The sequence below is a fragment of the Chelonia mydas genome, chromosome 13, assembly GCF_015237465.2.
Source record: "Chelonia mydas isolate rCheMyd1 chromosome 13, rCheMyd1.pri.v2, whole genome shotgun sequence".
In the NCBI taxonomy this organism is placed as follows: Eukaryota; Metazoa; Chordata; order Testudines; family Cheloniidae; genus Chelonia; species Chelonia mydas.
In genome coordinates, this window is record NC_051253.2 from 16,404,649 (window position 1) to 16,429,113 (window position 24,465).

The 24,465-nt window shown below is 46.2% G+C and overlaps 1 long non-coding RNA gene across 1 annotated transcript; it reads left to right on the forward strand.

Moving 5' to 3' along the window:
• Positions 1–463: 463 nt before the first annotated feature.
• On the forward strand, positions 464–20,182 carry LOC119563660. Its single transcript, XR_005222149.2, has 3 exons — positions 464–541; positions 6,011–6,103; positions 19,436–20,182. It is a non-coding gene; the product is annotated as an uncharacterized LOC119563660 (long non-coding RNA).
• The last annotated feature ends 4,283 nt before the right edge of the window (positions 20,183–24,465 follow it).

Below are 24,465 nucleotides of genomic sequence, written 5' to 3' on the forward strand. Positions count from 1 at the left end.
ACATCTCCCTGGCAACAGCTTTGGTTGAATTGGGCTTGGGATGTGCTGTGGGTAACCAACAACCCTATTCATAACTGAGCTGAAAGATATATCAATATTTCTGTCCTTTGGCCAGCAGAGAGAATAATTATCATTTCTTAGGGTGGCACCTGGGGTTGGGGATGCTAGGAAATTTTCATTCAAAAAGTGCATTTCTGTTGTTCACGAGGAAGTATCACTAGGAAGTATCACTGCTATGGGACTGTCTCTTACTGTATTTCTGCACAGCGCCTAGCACAATGAGGCCCCAACTTCTTTGAGGCCTCTGAGCACCATCACAATATAAATGTTAAAAAATAATAATAAGTGGGGGATGGGAGAGGCAGGAAGCGTCAAGCCTATTGCAGTTCTCCCAAGATACATACAGATCTTGCGACATCCATGGGTTTACGATGAATCTCTTTGCCCATTCTTCTAGGGATAGGAAGAACCTCCATCAATGCAAGGATGAAGTGAAAGCTCCATGAGTGGGAGCACAAGGACTGGCCAGTATCTTGTGCAGGTATTTCTCACATGTGGGCTGATGTGGCCTTTAATTATGGTTGAACCTAAAAAGGTTCAGCAATTCTGTTTGGTTCAGACAAGTGCCCCAAAGTTTGGCTACTTATCTCAGCTCTCTGAACTTTCCAAGGTTCCCAAACTAGGCTGAAAATTTCACAAGACTAAGCTTTCTCATTATGCCATACAACATATAATGATTCACACCATACACAGTCAACCTGTGGAACTCATTGCAATGGGATGTTGTGAAGGCCAAAAGTATAACTAGGTTCAAAAAAGAAGTAGATAAGTTCATGAAGGATAGAGCCATCAGTGGCTGTTAGCCAAGATGGTCAGTGACGGAACCCCATGCTCTGGGTGTCCCTAAGACTCTGAGTGCTAGAAGTTCAGACTGGACGATAGGTAATGGATCACTCAAAATCCCCCTGTTCTGTTCATTCCCTCTGAAACATTTGGCACTGGCCACTGTCAGAAGACAGAATACTGGGTTAGATGACCCATTGGTCTGACTCAGTTTGGCAATTCTTATGTCATCTCATCCAGAACGAGGAAACCCCAAACCCCAAGACAATGAAAAGAAATAGGGTAGAAAAAATATAACCCAAGTTTTTAGACACCTAGACACAGACAGTATTTGGGGGTAAATGGCACTGTCAGCAATAATATATTTATAATTATTCTTCCTTCTCCTCCCTCCCCCCCCGCACACACAACGTTTTAGTTGAGGTTCAGTTTGGGTGAAGGTTCTAGGATGGTTCTAATATTCCATGTAAGCTGGATCCCGCCTCCCAACCAACAATCTCCTGATTTTTCCCAGGGGTAGCAATTGGTCCTAGTTTGTATTGTAATTTTTTTTTTTTTAATAATATTGTAACTGGCTCCTCTAAGCCGGTTATAAATGTGTTTGCGTCACCTCCTGCTTTCTGAAGCAGAGAAAAATCTTGCTCGTTTTAACAAAGGCCAGAGTTAGCTTTAAAAAAAAACCCACCAAAAAACTAACAGCGTTTGTTGTGTAAAAAAGTTCCTCTGAATTAGTTATATCTGGCTTGTGATCCCTTTTTGATTGAATAGTTAATAGCAGCCAGGTGCAACCAATAAGGGATGCTAGCCTGAGTCTCTGGAAGCAACATGGGAACAGAGCTTGGTAGAATATTCCAAGAGGGTGGCTTAATGTGTGGGCTTCCTATGTCCGTCCTTCATTATTTTTCTTTTGTCTAATAAAAGAAACAGCCTCTGTTTCTCCCACTCTCAGTGCTAAGCCTAGAGGAATGGGAAGTGTAGATACACACACACACTGTATATATGTGCATATATAGATAATAATTGTACTACATAAAAGAACTCTTTGCAGAGAGTGTTGAGACTTGCCAGTTACAGCTGGGTTGTTCCGGGACCTGGCTGATGGTTCCAGGAGGGGACTCTAAATTCATTCATTCATAGGCTCACTTGTAATTAATAAAGTAAGAGTTCTTAATACAGTCTGGAGTGGAGCTGGGTGACTGGCTTTTCCTGCAGTGGCCTTCAGATAGCATCCACCGTATTTATTAGTGAGCTCCCTACTCTTGGGGACAGGGTCCTTGAAAGAAGGGATCAGAGGGGGTTATCCGAGGTAACATTTGCAGGTGCAAAGCATGGTGGTGGCAGCAGCCACCCAAACTGGGGGTGTAGGAAACCCAAGTCCATAGCAATGTTTATATTTTCCAATGTTCAGTTCAACCGTATATTGACTTTGCAGAGAAGAATGATAAATATGTCATTGCTGACACTGCCATTTACCCCTGAAGAATCCCCTGTGTCCAGGTATTGCACTTCTGGAGTGCAACATCCCAGCTCTTTAAAGCATCCATTCCAAGAAGCGCTAAAGCACGTGCTTAAGTTCCATTGGGATTTAATATGCTTAAAATGAAGCATGTATTTCCCACTTTCCTGAAAGAGGGCTTTCCAGGGCACAGCAATGCTAGGCAACAGTTCAGGACAGGATCTCAGCTTTACTAACCCATTCCTCACTGGGCTGGGGGAATGGATTCTGCATTGACTGCAAGTACAAATGCTGAGACTCTGAGCATGTGCGGTTTCATTCATACCCCTGCCAGTGGCATTCCTTGTCTGTCTCAACCTTCAGTGTCTGTCTCAACGTCAAATCTATGAGCCCCAATTTCAAGGGTTAAATACAGTTACTAAATCCCATCTGCTATCAGGTATCAAGGCAGGTGGCTGAATCCCCACCTCTCCAATGAGGAGCTGGTGGGTGGACCCTGCTGGCCAAGATTTCCCAAAGTGACTGGTGATTTTGAGTGGCTCCGTTTTTCAAAGCCCAATGAGAGATGCCTTGAGGAGGTCTGATTTTCAGAGAGGGTGCACTGAGCACTTTCTGAAGATCAGGTCTCTTTTAAGGCATCTTGAGATGAGCACCTAAAAATTGAACCACCTAATATAACTAGTCACTTTTAAAAACCTTGGCCGGGTATCACAGCATGAATTACTGCATCCATTCACACACATCCATATTAGATGGGAGGTTCCCAATAGCTCATGAGGTAACAAGGAGACACTGGGTCATTTTCTGGAGAGTTTAGTTGACATGCTGTCCCCACTGAAGTTAATGGGAATTTTGCCATGGACTTCAGTGGAGCCAGAATGTTGCATTTTGTGTTTTGCCGTATCAACGTATGCAACTACCATGGAGCCACCTGTCATTGAAACACATCTATTTCTAGGGAGGGAGGTTCTTTTTATTCAGCATCTTCGTAAAAACTGGAGCCCACTTTCCTGTCCATGCACAAATGATGCAATTTCCACCCGACACGGTTCTGGAGAAAGATCTACTGTGTGTCATTTCCAATAGCTCCTTGTGGTGTTGGCTGTGGGCTGTGTGGGTAGCTTGATTTATGTAGCTTCAGAACCTTTCTAAAGAAATGCTCTGATTTTATATGAACAATTCCTTTATGCCTGAAAATAGCATTTGCCAGAGACTAGTGTTTTCTGGGTGTTAAGACCTAGAGAGTTACGAGTGCCAGTAACAGAAGAAATCATTATGGGCTCCCGTTGTGGAATGTGGGGCAATAGCTGCTCACACTTCAGAAGTGTTGACAAAAAATATACAGATATTATAGCTCATACTGCCTACAGGTGTGGCAAGATCAGGGCTCAGCATTTATTCTCACTAGGCCAAGTCCTAGTTTTATTGAAGTCAAAGGGAGTTTTGCCATGAGTTCTGTGGTACTAGGATGTGGCCCTAAGGCGAGAACAAGGGTTTAAGCTGCAGCAGGGAGCCCTTCAATAAAATATCAGCTAACGTTCTATGGCTCCTTTCGACAGTCAGGGCAGTGGAACAAGTTGCCCAAGTAGGTGGTGGAACTGCCATTGCTGCAGAGAGACAAGAGCTGACCTCCCTATGTCAGGGAAAAGTTAGAGATCATGAAAATGACCAGTGTAAAGGGGGAGGGATGTGGGGAGCCTCCCTCTGCAAACCAAACTCTGATTTCATTTGTTAATACTCTCAAGTGTCCAGGGGTTAGAGGGTGGGCATAGGAACCTTTAATTCTATTCCTGACTCTGCCACTGAATCACTGGGTGACCTTGGCCAAGTCACTTAACCTCTCTCTGCCTCACTTACTTACATACTTGTGTAAAGTGCTTTAAATTCTGAGGATAAAATAATCTATGAGTGCAAAAGTATTTATTTATTATTCTGAGTGTGCTAGGTACTTCACAGAAAGAAATAGAGACCTGTTCTCTGCCATGATGAGCTAGCAACCCAAATCCCTGGATCCTGCAAATGCTTACACACATGTAGTTGTACTTATGTGAGTAGGATCACTGATTTAAATTGGGTTGCTCACATGAGTAAAGTTAGGCATGGAAGTGTTCTCAGGCTTGGGGCCTATTCAAACATGGCACAATTGGGGATCCTAAACAACCAATAATGCTAGCAAAAGGCTGGGGGGAAAGGAGAGAGAGGAATCTACCACAGCTAACACACCAGCTTCGAGAGTTTCCAGATTTGCTGTCCTGCATAACTCCCAGAGTAAAGCTTTCCAGACCCTAAAGTGCGGAAATTCATAATTTCCATTTTAGGAGATAGTCAAAAATGCAAAGTATAAGGTTCTAAATTTCCTAGATTTCTTAATGAAGCAGACAAGATAGATTTCCTGGGTTTGGTTGCTGTGGTTGAGCTTTTTGTTTGTTTGGCTTTGTGTGTGTGTGCGTAGATGTAGCTGTGGCAGAAATGAATCTATTTACCTATTTTGTGACTATTTCTCTCTCTCTCTCACACACATATATACACTCCCCCACCCCCATGGGTATGTTGCTTATACAAATTGACCCAAATGGCCATTTGCCTATACATGCAGTGGATTTGTGCATGCAATCATGATGATTATGTATGCAAACTAGATGTGCAATTGCTCCCCTGCCTCATGGAAATTGCATATACAAAAACATACATTCAGTAATGAATGTTTCGTTCCCATTTTTGCTGCTTTTGCACTGGTGGAGGTTTCCATGTGATAACAGGCAAGGAAATTCTTCTGTCACACAAACCACTGGGTAAACTGGCTGTCTCCTGGGAGCAGCTGGCAGACCCTTGACGGACATGCTTGTGGGATTGTGACAGAGCAGAGCCCCCTTGCAGGCTCCTTATATGGGGCTCTTTGCCTGCAAGTGCTTTTTTATTGGTCACAGGAGGAAGCCTCTTTTCCATTAATCAACACAAAATAAATTGGACTTAAATACTAAATTGCAACATTGTGAGCAATTTATACAAATTACAAGGAAGGGACAGAGCTATATTTATCCTGGGATTGTGTAATTAACAGTGGGGGACTTACATTCTTCTGCGTCAGTGTGTTTTAGGCGTAAGGGGACTATTTTCTATGGAAGAAATCTGTAGTCTGTGGAAAGAGGTTAGTGTTAGGGCTGAGAATGGGCAAATATACTGATTAATGGAGCTTTGACGTTCTTCTGGAAAATGAAGATCTATGAAGGCAAATCGCCAAAACAGATTTTTCAAAAGTGCCTAAGGGTACTGGGTGCCTAACTCCTATTGAATGTCAGAAGGAACTGGGGCCCAGATTTTCAAAGGTATTTAGTTACATAGGAGCTAGGCACTTAAATGTCTGTGAGGATATGGGTCTGGGTGCCTAACTCTCCAAGGTACTTTTGAAAATATCACCCTCGGAGGCCTGGCTGAGGCCCCTTCGGAACGTTTCAACTCTAGATCCTTACTGTTCAACCAGCCAATACTATGGCCCAGATATTTAGAGAAGGGCCCAAAAAGTGTGTCCATGTCCTGCATGCTCATTTTGCTCCTGAAATGACCACAGTTGTGGCAATAAAAAGCACAGATGGCTAATTAGACACATTTACTTGTGAACTGATGTGCACTGCTGGAATAATTGTTTGCACAAGTTAGGTGAAGGCTTTTTATGCATGATTACAGGGCTTGTTTTTATTTCTTTTAATTCAGGCCTTGTACCTGTGTAGTTTCACCCCAGGAGCTTGCATGAGTAAACTACACTCGCTGCTGTTAGATGTCTAAAATGAGCAGCTGCAGACAGGAGTAAGTACTTGGCTTGGTGTGCATAACATACACTTTCTAATTTACACCCACAGGCATTTTATAACCTGTGGCCAAAACTCCACCTCCTGGGTATGAGGATTTGGCCCACAGAGCCTCTTTCACGGTAAGGTAAATGTGGAATAGTCCCGACTGTGAAGTGCAGATCAGTCTGAGTGTAGTTGAAAACAGTGGTTTTCCAGGTATCTATTAAGACAACCGTCAACTCCTATCTTTCTGCTTGGAGCTGCAGAATGTGATGGGCTAGTCTGCGGCTGATGAAAATCAATGTAGCTCCATTGGCCATAATGGAGCCACGCTGTTTCACACCAGCTGAGGAGCTGGCCTGATGTGTTTATAGAAGCCCCATGAGATCAATGAGACTTTTGCTGTGGATCAAGGACAGTACAGCATAACCTTGACTATCCAAACTCTATAATCACCCAAACAGGATTGTGTTACCCAGTCTATCTGAGTTACCAGGGAAATCTCACGACTCTACAAACCTGCCGCCATTGGAACATATTCCGTGTGCCCCCTGGCATTTGAATCCTTGCGGCTTTACAGTACAGGGCCCCACGGTATTTGCCAGAGCACATGGACTCAGAGGGCAGGATTGCGCCAGACCTCAGATATTAGCCTGACGTCCCAGTTTAACAGACACTTCCTACGCTGCCTGCTACGGGATTACTGCTGTGACTGGTATTAAGAAGCTAGTTTGTGGAGCCCACAGTACCAAATGTCAGCTTCCACACAGCTGGCAGGAGATTGATTTGCCTTTCAGTGGCACAAGAGCCGTAAACTCAAAGTCTAGAACTAGGGTGGAAAATAAAGCAGAATAATCCAAAATTTGGAGGAGGGGGGAGGACAAAATCTAAAATTTTTTGTAAACTCTGTAAAATCTAAAATTACAGAGAGCTGGCATTTACTAATAGCCTGTTGACGTGGGGCTGATGGTTCAAATCTAGCCCAGTCCAGGATGAGCTCATAGACTTTAAAGCCAGAAGGGACCATAATGATCATCTAATCTGAGCCTGTACAGATTGCAGGCCACAGAATCTCACCCACCGACTCTTGAAATATACCCCTACCCTCTAGCTGATGGGTCTCAGAGCAGCTCCTGGTGGACAAGTGTCCACAACACAAAGCCACCAAAACTAATGGCATTAATGGGGCACCCTTGCTGGCTGTCTCAGTGGAGAAGCGAAGGAGTGGATGTGCCATGGAGACTGAGTTTTGCCTCTCAGCCCTGGAAATGTACACTGCAGACGTCATACTCCTGGGTGATCAATTTGGCACTACATTCCTATAGAGTTAATGAAAAAGATGAAGGAGGAATGTCACCGCAGGACTCAGAAGAGTAAAGATTGAGATCCAGTCATGGAATAAAGTCTGTTGGTCTGAATCTTTGCAGTTGATCTGCTGAGTCAGCTCCCTAGCTAGGAAACAACAGAAAATCCTCAGGATAAAGCAGCTAAGGGAGAGAGGGCTTCTTTCTTTTCAAGTCGAACCCCTGATGCCTTGGGTCTAACTGGGCGCTTTGAGCTGCTGCAGTTTACTAATGCCAATAAGAGAGGGAGAAACTGAGGAGTGAATGGCCAGCTCTGTCTGACCTACACTTTGCACATGCTTTGCACGTGGAAATGTCTGCATCCTCAATTTTGGGATGGAATCCGTTATGTTTGGTTGATTGCTCCTGAAAAAGCGGGACCATTGTATCAGTGTGGGTAGATGAAAAGCCTCCCCTTTTTTACTGCCCTTGTCTATGGAACAAGCAGTGGCGGTCTTTGGAAAGCAGGAAGTCCATTTTCTAGTCTGGACTTTGGAACTTTGTGGTTTAGCCTTGGGCAAGGCATATATATATATAGTGCCAGATTTTCAAAATGTTTAGGCATACGAATGTACGTCCAAAAGGCACGCTCGGCTGCAGAACCAATCTGTGCAATTGCTGTGACTGCAAGTGCAAAATGGTCAGTTGTATACCGGTATGGTTCACCACCCAATTTGGAAGCCTAATTCCTCCATTTATATGCTTAACTTTTGTGTCTGTCTATGCAAATTAGATACACAACTGAACATGCATTTTGTACACAATGTTTTCATTCCTTTAACACTTTTGACAAATCTGGCCCTAGGTAACTGTGTGCCTCGGTTTCCCCCCAATTTGTGCATAATCCCTCTCCCGTGTGGACAGCGTTGTGAGGTTTTGTATGGTGCTTGGCATAGGGGCTGTGCTGGGTAAAGTCAAACAGCCACGCAAAGAAAGAAACCCAAACACAAAGGAACATGTGATTCCAGGAGTGCGGTTGGCCTTTAAGTCACACCCAGTCCTGGCAAGGACCTGGCATACAGAGACACATGTTGCACTTGCACTCGATGCAAAGGTGTGGACCTTGGAGCTGGCCTCCCCACCGCTGCCCCCGCAGATCTGCCCCAGCAAATGTTAATTGTTTTCTGCAAAGAAAAAAAAAATCTTTTGGGGAATAGATGGAAAAAGGAGATAGCGTCAGGCAGTCATGGCCTGTTCTCCACCTGTTGTTATTTTGGTCTGGCCCAATCAACCTGCTAGCCAGGCTGGAGCCAGAGACCATCTGGAAAAACTGCAGTGTTTATAAAACTGACATGGAGCGGCACCCCAGGGCCCTGACCTCCCACACAAATCTGGAAATGATTAAAATGGCCCTGGCTGTCTTCGCTGCTGAGAGCTCCATGCTGAGAGCAGCCCACTGAGCACATTTGGAGTTCTCATTAGCAAAGCTGGAAATGTAACCAATTCTCTCATAGCCCCCATTCTCCTCCCCCAATTGTCTGTTTTCCTTAGTCCCGAAGCAGAATGCAATGCTTAAAAAACAACACACAAAAGCAAGAAACCCAAGGCTAAAACCTTCCCATTGGAAATGTAATAAAGTAGTTCTGTGAAAGCACTTTCCGAACGGGGACAGCAGCAGTTAGATTAATGGGAAATATAAGAGGGATTGTCTTGAAAGTGGGAGCAGCTTTCTATACATATAAAATTTTGGCTGGTGCCAAATGACTGTTCCAGGAAGTGAGGCTCTGTGTGTGTGTGTGTGTGTGAATGACGATGTACTGTATGTGGTGTATGCGTGAGGAATATAGGAACGTGAATTGTGCTGTATATGTGTACCACGCATGTGATGAGTCTAAATGGTGCCAAATCTGTGAGGTATGTGTGTATACCTGTGTGTGTATGTGTGTGATTATGACACTATGAGTAAGATTGAGTGTGTGTACATGACTGAATTTCTGAATGTGTAGGTAGCAAAGGGTGTTTTGCAGCTGCGGTATTTCCTAAAGAAACATAAAAATACTTCATATTTCAGTTGGCCTCTGTGTCCAGATAAATGCCAGACTCTGTCTGGGTAGCAGGCACACTGCTAACCGATTAAACGGCCAGATTGCACACACCTCCATTAGCAAAACGTGCTCAGCTGTGTGCGGCTAATTTGTATGCACAGAAACTGCAACTGAATGAGCAAATGCCTCTAGTCTGTGAAAAGTCTGTCCCAAGGTCTGTGTGAAGGGTTTCTTCATTTAACAACCTCCCCTGCTTACAGCTACGGTTACTGTTTATTTTGGGGAGCCTAAATTCCAGGCCTATCCAGCTAGTTTTACTATATCGTCATCCTCTGTATGCTTGAAAAACCAGCAGCCTACCTGCTGCACCTGACAGGCCTTGCCCAACCCAGCTTTGATGGTCTACAGCTTAATCAGATCCCCTATTTCTGTAGCTAACCAGAATTAAAAGGGAAAAATCAATAAGTGCCCTGTAGGGCTAGTGCCCAAAAAAGCTGGCCGCAGGTTCCAGTGAGCTCCTTCTGCATGTATGTATTGAAATAAATATATTGCGGGAATCCAAGTCACTGCTTCCACTTTGGAACAGCATTTAGCCCCCTGATCCCAAGGAAATGGAAAGACTTTGTTGGATTTGGATCAGGCCTTTAATTTGCAGGATTCCTTCCTGAGCGGCTGCACTTCACCTCTGCTCAGAGCTTTCAAATCTTCCATGTCCTGAAAGGTCGCCTATCCTAGTTGCCCTGTGCTTTGGATGCAGCAAGGTAAGTGATACTACACCCAAAATTCAAGCCACATTGGGCCTTCCTGACCCAACCTGGCCAGGGGGACATTTGGCTAAATCCCAGCCCTGTTTAGCCTGCTGGGCAGCATTTTAATTAGAGATGTGTGGAGAATGAATTATCCGTGACTCTAAGCTGCCCATGGAAAATGCAAATCAACTTGATTTTAGTTTACAAGCCGTGGGCTCAATGTCGGCCAAAGTAAAAGAAAAACTCCCGACTGCCTACCCATGGAGAGTGTAAGCTGGTCTCCGCACAGGGTGAAAATGGAATACTAACACTGGAACATGTGGCCTTTGGTTAGATTCAGGGCCTGATCCTGTAAGGTGCTGGGTGGCTAATTCAAGGAGAATAGAGGCAGCTCAGCACCTTGCAAGATAGAGCCCTTAGTCTGTAAACCAGAGGCTGAGATTGCCAGGCGTTGATCTAATAGACCGCCTTAGAGCGGAGTGAGAATTGGCAGCAGACAGTGTTGGGTCAGATCCTTGCTGTGTCATCACCCTCTGCTGCGTCTGCTCACTGGTACAGAGCCTAAGAGGCATGGAGAGGTGAGGGCAAGGCTGGAAGCTCAGCCACATCCGGGGATCGGCAGGGCTGGCCACAGCTCACTAAGAGCAGTCAAGTGATTGTCAAGCAGTTCTTGGCCCAGGTTCTGTTGCTGAATTGGCTCCAGATCCGAGGAAGTTTGCACAAATGCAGATGAAGCACCTGCAAAGGCCTCTGGGACGCTTGCAGAGAAGCGTTCTTTACCTGGAAGCCAAAAGAGCAGCGTGGGATTTCAAAAGTGCTGAAACTGTGCAGTCAAAAAACCCCTCCAGGGAAAGAATAGAAAATCAATTGCCATGTTGGCCCTGCTATTTCCCGTGGACCCTGGGAAGAACACAGCCTTATAAAGCTGCAGGATCCACTCCAGCGTATTCCTTGTTCTAACTGAGAGAGGAATGATCACCCGGTGCTTAGTGCATTTGCCTGGAACTGAGGAAACCTGGGTTCAACTCCCTGCTTTTCCACAGATGTCCTATGTGACCTGGGGCAAGTCACTTAGCCTCTCTGTGCCTCAGTTCCCCAGCTGCAAAATGGGATAACAGCACAGTCCTACTTCACAGGGGTATTGTAAGCATAAACACATTAAAGGTTGTGAGGTGCTCAGACATCATGGTAATGGAGGCCATATAAGAGCCTTAGATTAATAGCATGGCGTCACGTGCATATTGGAACCTACAATAAGAGCAATATAGGAACACAGGAAATGCCCTACTGATCAAAACCAGGGTCCATCCAGTCCCATATCTTGTCTCTGACAATGGCCACTGCCAGAAACCCCATAGAGGACAATGAAGAAATAACTAGCCCCTAGGGGAACTTTCTACCTAATCCCAGACACTTAATTGTTGGTTTGAGCCAACAGAACCTGAAGATCCTTAATATAACTGTTTAATCCTACTAATGTAACTGGGTGTTCTCCTATTTAATCTTCTTCTGAATCCTACAAAGCTCTTGGCCTCAGTGACATCTAGTGGCAGTGAATGTTTTGGAATCGATTGGCGTGTAAGTCTCAGACTACGCTCTCCTGGGTGTGTTGGACTCTGTAGTGTCATCTGACCACTTGGGTACTTCTCATAACTGACCCTGTGAACCCTGGGCTTCATCCTGAGTGATGGTGAGTGCTTTCAACTGGAGAGCACCTTACCGATCGGCTTTCCCCTCCACTAGCATTCATCCTGTTACTCTGACGATGTTCTCCTGCACCACAAGGATTGCACAAAGCTCCCCACCCATTTCACAAACACCAGCTAACGTTGATTTAGTTTTGTAACTGCTGAAGAGGCTGCTCGTAACCCAGCTTCACAGATCTCTGTGGCTATTTGCTGTGATCTGAAAAAAAAATCACTCTCGTCCCAGCTGTGTGGTGACGTCAAGTGTGGTTTGTTTTGCAACAAGCAGCTTTTGGTCATGAGTTGCAACATGAGCAGGCATATCTAAACCATTTGGAAGTTCCTCGCATCGCATGTGAGCCGTGGGTGTCTGTATTTTCTCAGTGCAGAGACAACATAAGCGTCTGGATCAGAGGGAAGCACATTGGTAAAGTACAGGCCTTTCCATTATTTCAGCCATGTCTGTTCCTATTGTAATAAGTCATGGGTCCTCTTCTCCTACACTCACTGTGGTGTCTATTACAGCCTGTGTAGCTCATATTCTTATCACACCAATTATAGAACCAGGCTTGGCCCCTTCCTCTCTCCTCTTTGTGCTGCTCTGGTGGCCCAAAGAAGGTGGACAGTTGCCCAAGGAGGATGGAGAGGCTTCCCAGATGTAGGGGAATCCTTGGGGGATGTAAAGCCAGCGCAGCTGGCTCTATGCCACTTACCGATCTCCTCCCACAAGATGTAGGGAGGATAAGGGACATGAGGGGTGGAGCTGGGGCCCTCTGCTGATCCTTGGCCAGGGAATGCTCTAAATCCTTAAGCCAACGATCAGGAGAGCGGGAAGGTGGCTTAGAGCCACGTCCTCCACACAGCTCAGCTCCTGCACTAAGTCCTGCACAGCCAGATTCTGGAATCAGGCCCATAATGTTGGGATGACTCATCTGTTATTGCTGGGTCTCCTCTGAGCTCTTTTCCCTCCGGACTCCTCAGAATGATCCTTGGTTTGAAAGTTCTTTATAAATACAAAGTACATTTATGTGAAAATCATGCACGCGTTTGTGCACAATTCCAGTGACCGTGCAGGCGATCTGACATTCAGCTGATCAGTTACTGGCACATGTCTAACCAGCTGGTTTGTATGGAAAACTACGCACTTTGCTTGGGCAACTGTAGTTACTGCGTGAGCAAATTAGACACGCAAGTGCATGCATGCTTTTGTGTACAGAATTGCCATTTAGGATCTGCTTTTCACAGGGCGTTATGAGTAATTTTCTATGGCCAGTCACTGAATTTTCTGACTGTTCTTGTCCAATTCTCCTTCTCTGTTCTCCTGGTGAAAGGAGCCCACGGATGGTGTATCCATGATGAGTACCCAGCCCAGAGAAGATGGGCAGGTAGGTCATGGCCATGTATGAAATATGCCTTTGGAAGGGCATACAATGAGGGTGCGAGGGGACTAACCTCAACACACATTTCTGATAGATTTCCACTTCTCCCCGGTCCAGGCAGTGTGTGGTTTCAACTCTTCCTGTGGTTACAAAGGAAAGCCAAGCAGTGCAGATGCATATTTACAATATGCTAAGAAACATGCATGTACCCTAGGCACTGACACAGGCTGGGTGTCCAGTGCCCAACTAAAGTTTCCATATGGCCACTAGCTCTGTGGTTATATCTCAGCGCATCTCTTCCTGCCAGTTGCTGTTACATTCACCCTCACGCGATGTCTCCATTAGAACGATTGGGCTTTCCTGCTGCACTGTGTCAGTGAGCCTGCCTAGATTACTATTGGTAAGTAGGAAAATACGTGACTCATACAAAGCACCCGGGACCTAATCCCTGAAAGAGCTCTGGCCTTGGGCCTCAGTGGTGCCAATTTGGAACGTGTTTATCTTCTTGACCCCTCTGTTTTACCTGCTCAGTCCCACTAAGCTCTGACCCTGGCTATTGTTTCCCCAGCCAATGAAATGAGCAACAGGATAAACTTTGAATAAACTCCAAGGCTCCCATCCCCATGGACTACAGCATCCAGCGGCTAGAGTGCTGCCAGGCCAACGGGGTACAGGAGGGAGGGTGGAGGCATGTGCAGGATGGGGTGGTGTGGACTGGAAGATGAAGGCAAGGAGCTGTAACTTATTGTGGTTCGTTACTGCACAATGCTGCCCTGTTGTCTTTATCTAGCTAAGCTTCTTATCTGGCCCCCATTATCTGAGCGACTCACAATCTTTAATGCATTTATTATTATTAATAGTAATTCTTTGTTATGTAGTACAGCCTAGGAGCCCCAGTCACAGGCCAGGACCCCAGTATGGACAAACACAGAACAAAATTATTCATCCTCCCAATGCCCTTTGCAAGTGCCATTATTCCCATTTTACAGGTGGGGAATGGAGGCACAGAGAGACGAGAGGCCAGATTTTCAGTGCACCAAATGATCCAGGTGGGCAACGAGTGGGATTTTCAAAAGCTCTGAGCTGCATCTTTAGGTGCCTAAAACCTGGCCCTAAATGACTTGCCCAAGCGGTCACAGAGGAAATCTGTGGCAGAGCAGAAACTTGAAGAGCCTCCCAAGACCTAGGCTAGTGCCCTAACCACTGGATAATTAGCCCTGCCTCTCATTTTATAAGGGAAGCTTCCTCTGTCCATAATGCTCGTGTGTCCCTGCTGCTGGGCCTTTGGCCCAAACTGACTCCTTGGCAGGCCGAGAGCATGGCAGACTTGCACGGCCTATGTGAGAGGGGCTGACCTCTTGACAGTTTTGTGTGTTTGTCCCTCTCTGTATAAAGCAGCTCCCTCCCCGCACCAGCTGTTGTTCTTTCCTGTTCCTGGAAGCCAGGTTGCGCATTAGGGTCAGACCCAATTATAACATGTGGTAGGTACTTTGGAGCCTTTAAACCTAGACACGTTCCCCCACAGTAAAAAGAAGCATTGCTGCGACTGCTTTCCTGTTCTGTATCTATTCATAGCTAGAACGATCTAGCTTCTGAAGGTAGCATCCCTCATTAGTCTGCTCAATGGAGCCATTCAGATTACCTTATCATTATCAGCCAGATGGATGAGTTTGAAATAACCCCATTGACATGCTCTGGTTATGCACCATTATAAACCAGCCGCACCAAAACACCCAAGCTGAGGTGTTGGCTGAAGGGACCGATTGCTGGGGAAGCTGTGTGTCGCTTCTGTGTTTGCTTAACCTACTGTGTGAATTCTTGCGATGAGCACAGTTTGGCTTCAGTCCCTTACAAGTAAAACCTCCCTTGTTACCTGGAGGGAATATTGATACATGAACAAAGATAACGTACGTAGGGCGGCGAGAGCAAAATAAACAGCTATGGAATGGAGGAAAGTTTGCATCAACGCCAAGCATATTAAAAACAATGTCTCAGTTGGGAGGTGTCTAGACATTGATCCCGTGTAGCGGACACAAGGCTCTGCTGCAGCAGACCCTGCGAAGAGCTTGGGAGACACATGCAGAGAGCAGAGAAAGATGACTGACAGAGCATGACTCTCCCATGTGCCCTCTCACAGAGACTGTTTTCTGCTGCAGTCGTGTTCACAGTGAAAATATTTTCGCCACTCCAGGGTTTTTGTCATGCAGGCTTGAACGGCCACATCATCATCATAATACACACTGCTGTGGTGGTGTCCTTCCAAGGAGCTGACGGCTTTTAATGCCTTGGAATGAATTAAGCCGCAAAGAGCCCTTCTGAGATGGTTAGGGATTGGCAGCCCTGCTTTACAGATGGGGACAGTGAGGAAGAGAAAGATCAGGTGACTTGTCCATAGGCCCCTGGAATTTAGGGCAGAGCTGGGAAACGAGCTCAGGTCCCCTGATACCACAGCTGGGGTCTTAAGCACAAGCCTATCCTTCTTCCTAGCTGCAGCTTCCAAAATTGTGCACTCGGCTGATCTGGTCCGTAAAAGCTGGCGTGGACTAGCTTTGTCCATGTACATTAAAAAAACGGGATGTGTTCCAAGATGTGCAGGGTAGGATGACCCAGTGGTGTAATGACGGGGGTGTGTGTATCCTTATTGCTGCCTGCCCTCTGTTCCTGTTTGTTTTTTGGTGCCTGCTTCCTCAACTCCGTGGTCCAGTTTGCACACATGTGTATGCGGGTGTGTGTGTGTGTGTGTACATAGCATTAGGTGTGTGCAGTTGTTGCTACATACCTGCCATTTGGACTGTATTATGTTTTGTTCAGGCTGTTGCTGGTTATTACATGTTTTGATTGACCACCTACCTGTGATTCTTGTCTTAATTTCCTTATATTTTGAGATGGCTGTTTTGGGTGCAGCAGATCATAACAAGTGGTAAAAACACTTGCACCCACTGTCTGCCCTACTGTTCTCACCAGGGGAACTGCACCACCACTAGACCAACGGAACAGGGGTGGGAAGTGCTGAAATTTCCCAGTGTAGACGGGGTCCCTGGCACTTTTGCTTCCTGGGACAGGCAGGGCTAGGAGGATCCAGGAAGGTGGTTTGGGGGGAATTTTGCACCCCACCATAATACCTTCTCCCCACCCCGATATAGCCTTGTGGGTCCTTGGCTTTGTGGGGTGAAGTGTTTGCATGGAGCATGCAAGTTTGCATTGTTGGAGAGGGTACTGGGGTGAAAAGGGGGCTGCCTAGAATGCTTGAAGGCCCTAATCCATATCAGCTCCCTGCCTGAACTGCCTGCCCAGTAGGAAATGAGGGCTCGCTTAGCACCCTCCTGAGGTACAGCCACCTGCTTAAGTCCCTGCAGAAGGATGACAAATGGGATGCCAAAGAACAATGACTAACTCAGTGGGCCCCAGACCTGTGGGCCTGTTTGCTCTCCTCAAGCCCAAGCAGTGGCTATAAAGCAGAGCAGTGTGTATTTCCTGGCGGTATGTACCTGCTCAACGGCACTGTGTCCCCCTGGCGGGTGCTGCTTCAACTGACAACTGCCTGCCCGCAGCAGAGCTGTCATGCACCTCTGGCTTTCAAGCTGTGTCTCGTGGGCAAAGTATCTGCACCCTTAGATCTTGCACAGCCCTAGGAAATGGCCGTGCTTCTTGAGCACACGGGCTGTGGAAGATGGTGTCACCTTGAAAAGGGATCAGAGAAACTGATATGTAAAAGGCGCTCAGCTACTACAGTGATGATGAGCATGGCATTAATGTGCAGACAGATAGATTAGATAGAAAAGGGCAAGCTCAGAGCTAATTCTCAGCAGCAGGCGAAGAACCTCCAGCTCACTTCAAAGTAGCAGCCCACACAGCCCTGCTGAGATAAACCAACACAGCCCCTGTTTAGTGACTGGCTTTCTCTTGCAGTATTCATGCAGGGCTAGATTGTTCCTCTAAGGCACAGCCCTGGGCAACACTTGCTGCGTAAAATGCTCTTCCTCAAGAGACCCTTCTGAATCAGAGTCCCCTCCCTACATCCCCATGCTTGGTGGGGAGTGGGGTGTGTGTCTGTGTGTGTGTGTGCGTGTGTGCGTGTAACATCCTGCTGGTCTACCCTGGCAGCAAGCACTGCACCACAGTGCAAATCAGCTGTGTTGGCCAATACGTTGCGGGTAGGGTGGAGCCAAGATCTGGCCATTCCCTGTTCACCCCCTCCCCGCTTGCATGGTAATGCACAGCGCTTGCCTCCGCCTTTGCACCCAGCACCAAGGTCCCAGGCCCAAGGTCCAAATTGCCCCCACTGGGAGATGGGCCAGGTTCTTACTTCACTTCCCTGCACAGGATGTGGGCCGAGTTACCATCCCCCTACCTGGACTCCCACTGCTACTTGTCTCTCAGAGACAATCTGTGCCTGGAGGAGTCCAGCCTGCCTGCACGTTTCTACAGTGCTGGTACGGAAGCAGACAGACAGGCAGCTTAAAGAACACAGCCACGGTAACTCCGGCTGTACCCTGATAAGAGTAACAGTTGACTCAGAGGAACGCACTGCTCCAAAGCAGCTTAGAAACAGCCCAGACAATCGGAGCGTTTCAGAATATTTCTTCTGGGGCCACAACGTTTTCTAAAAAATCCATTGGCCGTTCCTGCCATTCTCCGCTAGTTGCTGCTCCCTTTCCAGGGATCGTGATAACAGCCTCTCCAGAACTCATGCTTTTCAACAGTCTCTCTCTGCTTGACCTCGTGGGCTGAAGAAGGTAACTACTGGCCAGGTTTGGCCTGGTGCTGGCCCACGGGACACCCCTGCTTCCAAGAAGCTGTGATTGTCCTCTGAACATAAAGGAGTTTTGGTCGTGGGCTCTGCTCCGATTTTCAGCACTATTTAAGCAACTCTCCTCAGCTGGTGATAAGTGGCTGTGAATCTTATTCTGCCACCAGGGTTTTAGGGTTATAGGCTCTTAAACTGATAGAGAATAGACCTTGCCTTTGATCTGTAATGTGACTGCCTCTGCTTACATATATATATGAAAATTGATTCATATTAACAAAGAACCAGCGCAAATATATTTTGAAGGTTCACAAAGATCAGCGAACTCTTTCCCCCCATTATGGGACATGTATGTGGTCATGTAGCTAAGATACAGGGCTCGGAGCCCAAGGATCTGAGTTGTTTCTGGCTCAACCACAGACTTCCTGTATTATCTCAGGTGAGCCATTTAAACTCCCCGTGCCTCAGTTTCCCCATCCGTGATAAGGATATGAGACTATTCATCTTTAATAGGGCTGTTGGGCGGCATTAGCAGTCTGTGAAGCACTCTGCAATCTTCATATGAATGGTGCAATATAAATGGCAAGTATTATTATTTTTCATTTTCATACCATCACCACCTGTGTTCAGCTGGGACTGAAAGGAATAAGTGTTAAAATATCACAAGAAGGGCTACTGAGAGATCACTCCCAAGTTCTGCAGCCCCAAGAGGTTGGGACAGGACTGGATAAACATCTGGGGGCAGAGCCTTAACGAGTGTAAATCACTCAGTGAAGTGACACTGATGTACACTGGCTGAGGATCTGGCTCGTTCTGGATGCTTAGCCTAGTTGTGCTGGACTCTTTGAAGTTTGCTCATCACCAATGAGTAGATAAGATGTATAGGAACTTTTTCAACCATCTGGCAATATTTAATAACTGCTACACTCCATAGCAGACACTATTTGTAAGATGTGTATAAGGACTGATACTTTCAGGGACACAGCTGCTTTTCTCTTCAGAGCAAAGGCATCAAACTTTGGTTCTATTCTGGGAAAAAAATTGAAAATGGTTGCATGTTTATTGTCTCTCATTGAATCCAGATGAAATGTGCTGATTTTACATGTGCTGAGTTTACCATCGTTGCCCCTTTTTCCCAGCAGTAGCAAAATTCTGGGACCTTGCGGATCAGCTTTCCAGGGGATGAGAAATCTGTCACACAGAGTCTGGGTATAATCTAAGTGTAACCTGGTTTATTTACACATATACATCCATTCCTAGAATAGGGGCAGTTGCAAATAGCATGCAAACAGTCCCCTCTTCCAGAAATCTCAGCCCTATACTACTGCCCAGTTATGCCTCAAGAATTACCTCAAAATATAGAGAATAAAGCAGAGAGCTGTGGTTTATTGAGGACTGTGTTGGAACTGCAAGCTGTCACTTTGAGAGAGCTGGGTGGTAATTCGTGTTCCTGCTTTCAGGTGAGGGGCTCTGTAGGAAAGTGCAATCAGAGACAGAGTCAGTCTGGAAAGAACCAGCCTAGAAAAAGATGTGGTGAGTTGTGCCTATCTGCTTTGGGGAGCAGTCTGCTTTGTCTCTCTGTGTGTTTTTGGTTACTGTGAGTTATTTTGGATTCTAAGAATAAAAGTAATGTTATTTTGCAGACTTCCAGCAAGAGTATTTGGTATGTTTATCTAACATCAATGTGTGTATGCCGTGAACATAACGAGTGCAAACTCTCTCCTATCTGCCACAGCTTCTCTCAAAGGACTGGTACATATCAAAACTAACAACAATACAGCATTTCTTCAAAGACTAAAATCTTGCTCAAACATGAAAACTTTTAGTTTTTACATTAAGACTATATGTGTCAGAGCTATCTGGTGACTCCGGCCTTAACAATATTTTGATAATTCCAGTCCCCCAACTAAATCTGGCACCTGAGAATCAAGCTGAGGTTCTTTCCTTTTCACACGTCAAGGCCAGTAATAAAAGTTCTGTAAGGCTCACTCACATCTGTCCAACCCCACTATCTTTCGATTCTATCTTCAGTGACACCTAGGCAGTCCTATAGCCCTCATTAGGTTTGCACAGGTGCCAATGAAATACAACAGACAGTTATGTTGGTGATGCCTGAACCAGCATGGAATCCAGCTCCCTCTCCCGGAGCTATGCCAGCTTTGCTGGGCTGACAGGAGTAAAAAAGTGGTAAATTATTATTTTTGTGTCTCAGGTCACCAGCTGTCACTGCTGCAGTGTCTCACTAAGCAAATCTGCCACTCTCCAGAGCAGAACCACAGTGGCCCAGCTGTGATTAGATCAGGTACATTCACTTCTACTTCCTCCTTTCCAACATGTGTGGCTAGCTTAACAGGTACAATAAAAATGAGGACTCCAGTCCTGAAAGCTAGTAATGATGCTAATGAAATTCTTAAGGCTAATACCTTTATGATGTGCCTTTTGTTTGAAACATACCCCCTGGCTAGGTGCTTCAATACTGCAATTCCCAAGAACTGATAAACAGGACAATGTCCTTCTGCCCTTGTCCGTGCTCCACTCTGCCTGAGACATGCTGAAGTGCAGCACATCTAAACCCCTGAAGGGAGGAGGCCTCCCTCTCAGGCTGTTACAGCATTTGGCACTTGTCTAAATAAGGCAGCAGAAGTGAAGGATTTACACGGCTAGTATATGAGCTGAGTATCCTAACCCATCCACTGAGTGGAACAGCCTGACTGCCAGGCTTGCTGGTCTCTGAACAAATATGTGTCAATTTTTAATGCATACGGCCAAATCCTGAAGCCCTTGTGTGTCCTCTGCTGTGGACCCTGGTATGCAGCCCACTCCTTCCCACTCCCGCAGAGGCAATGATGTAGGACCTGCATGGCTACCCAACGCCTGCCCTTGTCCATGGAAAGTCTGTGATGCTGTGTCACCAGGGCTCCCTTGAATGATATTGGAGTGGCATTATGTAGGAAAAGGTGCCCTCTCCCTAGCCCTTAGTGCATGGGGAGTCCTGATGGACAGCCAGCAGACTGAGTAGCCAAAAAGTAAGGGGGTATGGCAAGAGTAAATGAGGAGAAAATTTGACTCAAGAATTTAAAAACACAATTTGTAAAAAGTATGGCAACTTGCTGAAATAAATCCAGAGGCAGGAATCGAAGCTGCAGTGGATTATGCAGCAGATTATGAATGCTCACCGTAGATTATAGATCAGCAGATTTGAAATATCCACAACACATTTGAAACACTTGCAGCAGATTAGAAATACCCACAATAGCATTTAAATACTTGCAAATATGGTAAATCTCAGCAAGACGCCCTGCCGTTTGTACTAAGTGCCTGGGGTGATGCAGAAATCAGTGGAGTGGATTTTCTTTCTTTTAGTTTTCATTTTCTACTACATGGACACCTCGATTTTGGATTTTGAGATTTTCATTGAAGTGATTTAGGAGCACTTGACCTATTAATGTTCAGTGGGACTTAGCCTCCTAACTCCCTTTTTGACAATCCCACCCTTGGAGAGCTACGCATGTGAGGTGGATGCACTATTTGCAGATCATAGTTTATCCCATCTGTCCAGCAGTCAGAGAGCCAGATACACTTGTCCCACTAGGGGAGAGGTTTCTTTTGTGGCAGCAAAATAAGTCTCTGTGGCTGTTTTGTTGCCCTTATTGGAACTTCCCCTTACCCCTTGGGACACAAATTCTGCAAGAACTTTTGCAGCGATACACTGGACTCCATCCCTTTGCCTTCCCTTTCCGTTTTAGCTGTGGTTGCATTTTCTGTGCCTGGCATGGAAGATAATTGGGAAACCCTGGTCTCTCTTGAGAGCGGCTTATATCACTTTCTGCTGTCAGTATAGCTGGTGGAGGAGGCTTTCCCCTCATCTTGCCTGTTTCCTTTATCTTGTGGCCATTCAGGCAATCTGATGTCCTCAGCGAGACGAATGTGCACAAAGGCCTTTGTAAAAAGAGAGCCACAAAAGGCAAAGCTAGCCCCTCCCCCGGGAATATAAATGCAGCAGGCTGCCATTGCTGTACATCTCAAAGCCCACCAGGTAAAGTCTGGTGACATATAGACATGGGGAAGTAATTGCAGACTGGCCAGATAAATTAGCTGGCTTTGATTAGCTCATGGTAATCTTGGGCTATCTGTCTATCACTCTGAGCAGCAAACAGAACACTTCAAAACCTCTCCATCCTGCAATTAAATGAATGGGGTGGTTGGTAAACCATTATCTTAACAGGTTTCAGAGTAGCAGCCGTGTTAGTCTGTATTCGCAAAAAGAAAAGGAGTACTTGTGGCACCTGAGAGACTAACAGATTTATTTGAGCATAAGCTATCGTGAGCTAAGGTGCCACATTATCTTAACGCAACTCAAGGAGCTTAGGTCAAATATGGACTCCTTTCAGATTGCATTCAACATTCCTAATTTTATTATCTAGTGTCATTATTAGTATGTACTCATTCATGATTATTTGCTTCTCATATAGCACTTCAAATCTCAAAACATCGTGCACACATTATGTAATTAATCTTCAGAACACCCCTGCTAGGTAGGGAAGTATTATATAGCTCATGGCAGTTTCCTGGAGTGCAGAGGAGTTGGTTCATCGGCTCCAGGCAGCAATAAAATACACAGTCCTGCCTCAACAAGCAACATAGAAGGATTCAGGTGTGTTGAACGCACTGTGTATTCAAGGGGGACTGTATCCAAAACAGTTAACCCAAGTGATTCTTTGGCATTCGTAATGACACCTACCACTGCTATACTGCTTTACATTCAAACCACTGCACAACATTAACGAATTAATCACCACACCCCTGTGGTGTAGGTAAGTAAGTATTATTGAGCCCATGTTACAGAGTTAAGTAACTTGCCCAAGGCAACACACTAAGTTCATGGCAGTCAGCAGCTCTGGGATTGGAGTTCAGCTCCTATACCTGTGCACTGTCCACTAGAGCAGTGATTTTCAAACTTTTTTTCTGGGGAACCAGTTGAAGAAAATTGTTGATGCCCGCGACCCACTGAAGTTGGGGATGAGGGGTTTGGGGTGTGGGAGGGGCTCAGGGCTGGGGCAGAGGGTTGGGGTATGGGGGTCAGGGCTACAGGGGGGGTCCGGGAATGAGGGGTTCAGGGTGTGGGAGGGGGTCAGGGCTCTGGGCTGTGGGTGCAGGCTCTGGGGTGGGGCCAGGGATGGGGGGTTTGGGGTGCAGGAAGGGGTTCCAGGTTTGGGGGGGTTAAGGCTGGGGCAGGGGATTGGGGCACAGGGTTGGGGCACGGACTTAACCTCCAGCAGCTCCTGGTCAGCAGCGCAGTGGGGGTGCTAAGGCAGGCTTCCCGTCTGTCCTGGCACCATGGACTGTGTTGTGCCCTGGAAGCAGTGAGCAACAGGTCCGGCTCCTAGGCAGAGGTGCGCAAGCAGCTTTGTGTGACTCTCGCCCGCAGGCACTGCTCCCCCGCCCCAGTTCCCATTGGCTGGTTCCCGTTGGTGCTCGGTTCCCCGTGGCTCCCCTGCCTAGAAGCCGGACCCGCTGCTGGCTGCTTCTGGGGTGCAGCGCAGTGTTGGAACAGGTAGGCACTAGCCTGCCTTAGCTGGGCAGCACCGCCGATGGGACTTTTAATGTCCCGGTCGGCGGTGCTGACCAGAGCAAGGCGACCCAGTGCCTTACGTTCCGCGACCCAGTACTGGGTCGGGACCCACAGTTTGAAAAACGCTGCACCAGAGCACCCTGAGTCAGCTTTTCAGACAGTTTAGGAGTGCAATGGTGTGCTAGAGCTGGCTGCATTTTGCTTGATAGACCAGTTTTCCATTGAAAAATGCAGGTTTGTCAAAAAACGTTTTGCAGGAATGTGCCAATTTTTGACAACATTTTTCATGAGAAAAAGGCTAAACAAAACCATCTGACTTTCTTGTTTCATTTTGATAATATCAACAGGTTTTTTTAATAAGGTACAAAGATTTCATTTTGACTTTCTTATTTCAATTCATTTTGTTTTGACTGTTATTAACACTAAAATAATAGTGGAATTAACTCTTCCACTCTAGTCAGCACTGATAAGGCCTAAACTGGAGTCCTGGGTCAAGTTTTGGGATCCACACGTGGGGAAAAATGTGGACAAATTGGAGAAAGTCCAGAGGAGAGCAACAAAAATGATGAAAGGTCTAGAAAACATGACCTATGAGGGAAGACAGACAAAATTGGGTTTGTTTAGTCTGGAGGAGAGTAGACTGAGGGGGGGACATGATAACAGTTTTCACGTCCGTAAAAGGTTGTTACAAAGAGGAGGGTGATAAATTGTTCTCCTTATCCACTGAGGACAGGACAAGAAGCAATGGGCTTAAATTGCAGCAAAGGAAATTTAGGTTAGACATTAGGAAAAACTTCCTAGCTGTAAGGGTAGTTAAGCACTGGAACAAATTATCTAGAGTGATTGTGGAATCTCCCTCACTGGAGGTTTTTAAAGAACAGGTTAGACAAACACCTGTCAGGAGTGGTCTAGATGATA